A 7,434-nucleotide genomic window follows, 5' to 3' on the forward strand; every position below is an offset into this window, starting at 1 on the left:
TTTCATTAGCCACGGTGGGTTCTAAATATAGACTTACAAAAGGGCAATTCGTGAAGCACGGCTGCATGGCCTTCCGACTAATTTACACGGCTTGTCATATGACGTCAGTGATGACCTCTTCGTAAATAGAGTTGTTGTTGACAATAATATAGTTGCTGCTAATATTTTGCAGTGATGAATAGAACACCAGCATTTCGCTGGTGACACTCTGCAAAGGGGTCTATCATGTATTTTTACAGGAGAGAGAGAAATTCTTTTGAGAGGCTCGGATTTTCATTTACTTTTAACCACATTCATGACAGGCTTTTATGAATTAATTATACATTTTGAATTCTGAATAACGTTTAAGATATGTGTTCACATTCATGCGTAATTTGCGTACAGTAAACTACGGTTATACCGAACTCGAGGGGACCGCTAAGTTTAGTTCGTATTAACCGTACTTCGTTATAAAAATACATGCAACATATATACAACAATTGGTCGGGACTGAAAAATAAGTTCGTGATATCCGTCAGTTCGTTCTAAGGGTGTTCGTTATCAACGCAGTTTACTGTACTTTGATGTACATATATCAAATCTGTGTTAAGGAACGCAAACAGATATGAATAAACGACTCAACCCTTTCTATAATCATTAGAAATTTCTGCTGAATCCGGGGCGGTCGGGTAGCTAGTGGTTAAAGCGTTCGCTCGTCACGCCGAAGACCCGGGTTCGAATCCCAGACAATACAGCGATTATCATGAGCATCGATCCACGCAATTGGGATCGATGGCATGCATCAACCAAGTCAGCGAGCCTGACCACCCGATCCTGTTAGTCGCCTCTTACTACAAGCATAGTCGCCTTTTACGGCAAGCATGGGTTTCTGAAATCATTGACCTTCTTCACTGCAAAGCGTTGCCTTCTGCGGACACATGACCCTCTGTTTGTTACATAACTGTTCTTGAAGGGAGCCGTGAGGTGTACATTAAAAAGACATTTCAACGAAAACAAAACACTTCAGTACAATTATATTATTGAAGCATCATTGTTTGCCTAGAAGGGTTATGCACGTACGACGATGTCACGACAATACCTGGTAGGTGTGTCAGTGAGAGGAATGTACCAAGGCACACGACTGTAGCCCTTGTGTTATATGTAACATTGTATGGCTGTTTGTTTGTTTGTTTGTTTGTTTGTTTGTTTGTTTGTTTGTTTGTGTGTTGCTGTTGAACGAGTGAGTTTTTCCCCTCTTTGAACATTTAACTTTCAGCTTCATGTGGGAAGAATGACAGAAGCGATGAAACCCAAGATTGTTTGTTTGTTTGTTTGTTTGTTTGTTTGTTGAACGAGTGAGTTTTTCCCCTCTTTGAACATTTAACTTTCAGCTTCATGTGGGAAGAATGACAGAAGCGATGAAACCCAAGATTGTTTGTTTGTTTGTTTGTTTGTTGCTGTTGAACGAGTGAGTTTTTTCCCCTCTTTGAACATTTAACTTACAGCTTAATGTTGGAAGAATGACAGAAGTGATGAAACCCAAGATTGTTTGTTTGTTTGTTTGTGTGTTGCTGTTGAACGAGTGAGTTTTTTCCCCTCTTTGAACATTTAACTTTCAGCTTCATGAGGGAAGAATGACAGAAGTGATGAAACCCAAGATTGTTTGTTTGTTTGTTTGTTTGTTTGTTGAACGAGTGAGTTTTTCCCCTCTTTGAACATTTAACTTTCAGCTTCATGTGGAAAGAATGACCGAAGTGATGAAACCCAAGAGTACGGATATGATGCTAACGACCACATAATCCTACGCAGGACTAACCTGGAATTCACGACCTAGTTCATTGGACTCTGGCAAAAACTAAGGGACGCAACTCTGTGAAGTGATATACCTTTGTGACTGGAGCTTTGTGACTGCATTACATGTGGAAGCGAAACGATTATCCTGCCACACCACTGCACCGGTCACAAACCCATGCAAAGGCAAGTCAAATGTTCGACGGACACGGAAATTGGGAATTGAATCGGATTTTGATCACCGATGCATCAAACTTGGAAATGTCCTCCACATGTCTAACATAACACTTTCTGAAAGCTTTACTAACCCCTTGAGTTTTGTAACCCTGATCAAACAACTTTTGAGCAAGAGTAGTATGACGCTCATTTATATATTCGTCGAAAGAGCATGCTTTATTGAACCTTTAAAAGTTGCGAAATGTAGACACCAGAAGCTGGAACTGCAGGAATATCGACATAAAGGGAAAGTTGACTTTTGGAAAATCTCTTGTCATACAGTCTTGTGGATAGTTTTTTATAACTCCTAATCGTATGCTTAAATCTAAAGTAGATCAAAGATCTCGGATCTAAGATGCGATAACACACTACGAAATCGTTCACTTCATAGCATCTGCAGGGACGGTTGGGTCAGTGATCGGTCAGTTGACTTTTGGAAAATCTCTTGTCATACAGTCTTGTGGATAGTTTTTTATTACTCTTAATCGTATGCTTAAATCTAAAGTAGATCAAAGATCTCGGATCTAAGATGCGATAACACATTACACAATCGTTCACTTCAAAGCATCTGCAGGGACGGTCGGGTCAGTGATCGGTCAGTTGACTTTTGGAAAATCTCTTGTCATACAGTCTTGTGGATAGTTTTTTATTACTCTTAATCGTATGCTTAAATCTAAAGTAGATCAAAGATCTCGGATCTAAGATGCGATAACACATTACACAATCGTTCACTTCAAAGCATCTGCAGGGACGGTCGGGTCGGTGATCGGTCAGTTGACTTTTGGAAAATCTCTTGTCATACAGTCTTGTGGACAGTTTTTTATTACTCTTAATCGTATGCTTAAATCTAAAGTAGATCAAAGATCTCGGATCTAAGATGCGATAACACATTACACAATCGTCCACTTCTTAGCATCTGCAGGGACGGTCGGGTCGGTGATCGGTCAGTTGACTTTTGGAAAATCTCTTGTCATACAGTCTTGTGGATAGTTTTTTATTACTCCTAATCGTATGCTTAAATCTAAAGTAGGTCAAAGATCTCGGATCTAAGATGCGATAACACATTACACAATCGTCCACTTCTTAGCATCTGCAGGGACGGTCGGGTCAGTGATCGGTCAGTTGACTTTTGGAAAATCTCTTGTCATACAGTCTTGTGGATAGTTTTTTATTACTCCTAATCGTATGCTTAAATCTAAAGTAGATCAAAGATCTCGGATCTAAGATGCGATAACACATTACACAATCGTCCACTTCTTAGCATCTGCAGGGACGGTCGGGTCAGTGATCGGTCAGTTGACTTTTGGAAAATCTCTTGTCATACAGTCTTGTGGATAGTTTTTTATTACTCCTAATCGTATGCTTAAATCTAAAGGAGATCAAAGATCTCGGATCTAAGGTGCGATAACACATTACACAATCGTTCACTTCATAGCATCTGCAGGGACGGTCGGGTCGGTGATCGGTCAGTTGACTTTTGGAAAATCTCTTGTCATACAGTCTTGTGGATAGTTTTTTATTACTCTTAATCGTATGCTTAAATCTAAAGTAGATCAAAGATCTCGGATCTAAGATGCGATAACACATTACACAATCGTTCACTTCAAAGCATCTGCAGGGACGGTCGGGTCGGTGATCGGTCAGTTGACTTTTGGAAAATCTCTTGTCATACAGTCTTGTGGATAGTTTTTTATTACTCCTAATCGTATGCTTAAATCTAAAGAAGATCAAAGATCTCGGATCTAAGATGCGATAACACATTACACAATCGTCCACTTCTTAGCATCTGCAGGGACGGTCGGGTCAGTGATCGGTCAGTTGACTTTTGGAAAATCTCTTGTCATACAGTCTTGTGGATAGTTTTTTATTACTCCTAATCGTATGCTTAAATCTAAATTAGATCAAAGATCTCGGATCTAAGGAGCGATAACACATTACACAATCGTCCACTTCTTAGCATCTGCAGGGACGGTCGGGTCGGTGACCGGTCACGAGGTTACTGGGTCAATGAGGTCACAGACGCCAGAGGGCAGTTCTTCATTTGGAATGGATCTGACCACTCATTCTGAAGCCATCAGATGACCACTCAAATGGTGATTGTACTTCCGCTTGGTCAACCGAGTGGCTGAACACTCTCGTTAAATCTGGGACATGACATTAAATTTTCTTCTGCTGGGGTCTGATCCTGGAGACCTCCCCTGTGATTGATGGACTGCCTGGTCAAATAATAACACCTAACCAATACACGCATAAGGAATGGATGTGCAAGTAAAGACAAGATATGTTAATTGATCCTTACCGAGAGGCGTTATTCTAAATCTACCTCCGTATTCGGTCAACCTTACTCTGTACATTACTTGCTTGATAACGGCGTTAGAACCTACCCCGAAACGTCGCTCCTATTTGAAAAAAAGAAGTTCTTCATCCATAAATCTTATCCCTACCGAGAGGTGTTATTGACCGGTGAAGATTCCGGGGTAGAATAGGTCTTCAGCAACCCATGCTTGCCGTAAAAGGTGACAATGCTTGTCGTAAAAGGCGACTAACGGGATCGGTTGGTCAAGCTCGCTGACTTGGTTGATGCATGTCATCGATCCCAATTGCGTGGATAGATGCTCATGATATCAATCACTGGATTGTCTGGTCCAGACAGTCCGCCGTCATATAGCTGGAATATTGCTGAGTGTGGCGTTAAACAACAAACCAACCAACCAACTTTATGTAAAATGCAAGAAATATCAATCTCTTTTTCGGTGTATCCCGATACAGCTTGAAGTGTGCTAAAAGCTGTGATGATTCCTTGCTACACTACTTGATACATCGGGTAATGATACGTTACGGATACACATTGGCAATGCTCTTCCATTTATGTAAACGATAGCTTTCAGGAGTAGAAAAATAACACGGTAAGGGTGGCGTGAAACACTCAAGTCTCGCACACACTGTTATTGTCTCATAATCATCACTCCATCATGATGTCATTGGAATGATATAGACCAGACTAAGCCTTTTATTCACCGAGAGGTGTCAGAACACAATAAGAGCCACGGGGAAACCACCATCCAGCCACAAACTAGAACCATCAGGAGCATTGTACCACATTCCGTGCAATTGTGGACAAGCTTACATAGGAGAAACATCTAGGCCCCTCCAAACCCGAATTAAAGAACATCAAAGCTCAGTCTCCAAAGATGACTTTAAATCAGCTCTATCAAACCATATCCGTGACAACCCAAGCCACAGTATTCAGTGGGATAAAGTCAAAGCCCTCACCACCAACCCAAAGACTTCAAAATCAGAAAACTACAAAAAGCCATCAACATCAAACGACTCCAACCGTCGATCAACCGTGACCAAGGTTGTTACATACTCCCTGCGTACCATCAACTCATCTAAGACCCCAATCAGTCATAATCCTGTTGTTTATATTACTGGGTTCACCCTTTTGTTTATGTCACTGACTTCGCCGATAATTATCTTTACTACCCGTTTGTGTACAAAACAGGCTTCTCCACTCCAGTTGGTTGGTTGGTTGGTTTGTTGTTGGTTTGTTGTCAGCAATATTCCAGCTATATGACGGCTCTCAGATCAATTGTTAGTAGGCGTCCTGCTCCGCCATCAGCGTGCTGTCAGTTATATGGACTGAACACGATATTATGAGTGAGTGAGTATCGTTTTACGCCACTTTTAGCAATATCACGGCGGGGGAGGAAAAAAATGGGCTTCACACATTGTACCCATGTTGGGAATCGAACCCGGGTCTTCGGCGTGACGAGAGAATACACTTCAACCACAAGGCTACGATATTTTGAAGTGAGCACTGTATTATGTATGTGTGTTTGTTTGTTGTTTAACGCCACACTCGGCAATATTTCAGCTATATGACGACGGTCTGTAAATAATCGAGTCTGAACCAGACAATCCAGTGATTGATATCATGAGCATCGATCCACGCAATTGGGATCGATGACATGCATCAACCAAGTCAGCGAGCCTGACCACCTTTAGTCGCCTTTTTACGATCCACTCCAGTGTAACTACATCTTATATCGACTCTACTGTATACCTCCTACCTGTGTATATACTTGTCAACCATACTCTGTACATCACTTGCTTGATAACGGTGTTAGAACCTACCCCGAAACGTCGCTCCTAATTGAAATAAAGAAGTTCTCCATCCATTAATCTTATCCCTACCGAGAGGTGTTATTCTAAATCTACAGGACCGCCTCCGTGGTCAAGTGGTAGAGCGTCCGCCCGGAGGGCGGAAGGTCCGGGGTTCGATCCCCGGCCGCGTCATACCAAAAGATGTTATAAGATGGTACTTGTTGATACCCTGACTGGCGCTCGGCATTAAGGGGCTAAAACAAGGACTGGTCGGCTCGGAGTCAGTATACTGTGTCTGAATGGGGTATTCATGTTAAACTGCGGCATGGTATCTCAGTGTGCTAGCACTACAAACGGGCATCAGTCCGGACTAGTACAAGCAGCCACACACACACACGTGCATGCACGTCGCTATATAAGTGCAATAATCTTGGACCCGACGTTAAACCAAATTTCACTTCACCTCATCTAAATCTACCTCCGTATTCGGTCCTTTGCATAATACACGGATCACACTTGAGAAGATCAGAGGGTCTGTGGGTTTTGTGTTCAGTCTGCACTGTTGTTGACAGAGAGTTACAGAACAACATTTGAAGAGCTTAGAGCTACAAGGGGCCAAAATGCACTTTGGCCCTTTTTGCATACTATTGAATAATTAACACCTATGAGTTCTTGTCTACCTGTAGACAAAATATTGTATGTTTTCATTGATGCGTTTTTGAAATATAGATACTCAAAATTATCTAAAAGGGCCAAAGTCAAGTTTCAAAAGGGCCAAAGTCACTTTGTAAGATTGTGGTCGTTTTAGCTCTCATTTCTGTGTGTGGTTGAGACCTGAGAGAGATTTTGAAAGTTTCATAGTTCAACTATTTCAACAAAGTTGGCATTAGTTTAAATCATTTAAAAGTTCTTCAATAGCACGTGTTTGTACTTTTAGTAGTAGTTTATCAATCTCACATGTCATGCAAATGCCTCAGGGCCCAAAAGGGCCAAAATACAGACACTGGCCCTTTCCATCCTCACACAAATTAAAAACATAAGTTTATTTCCTTTTTTGGATGTTTTTTTTTTTATAACAACATTTAAATCTCTGCTGTCAGGATGCGTCTAGGAATTTATCGGTGAAAAAAAGTTCATTAACATTCACAATATGATGTGTTTTCATCACTTTTCTCAAAACAGACTCCACATGACATTGGCCCTTATGGCTCTAAGCTCTTCATTTTATTAGTCGTATTATCTTAAGTGAAGCGGTATGACGTCACCAATTGAGTGTCGCGGCATTCTAAAAAATGATGATCATACCTTACTACACACGTTTTTATCTATTTGTCACAATAA

Source organism: Haliotis rufescens, unplaced genomic scaffold, assembly GCF_023055435.1.
Source record: "Haliotis rufescens isolate VD_foot unplaced genomic scaffold, xgHalRufe1.0.p SCAF_18, whole genome shotgun sequence".
NCBI classification, from domain to species: domain Eukaryota; kingdom Metazoa; phylum Mollusca; class Gastropoda; order Lepetellida; family Haliotidae; genus Haliotis; species Haliotis rufescens.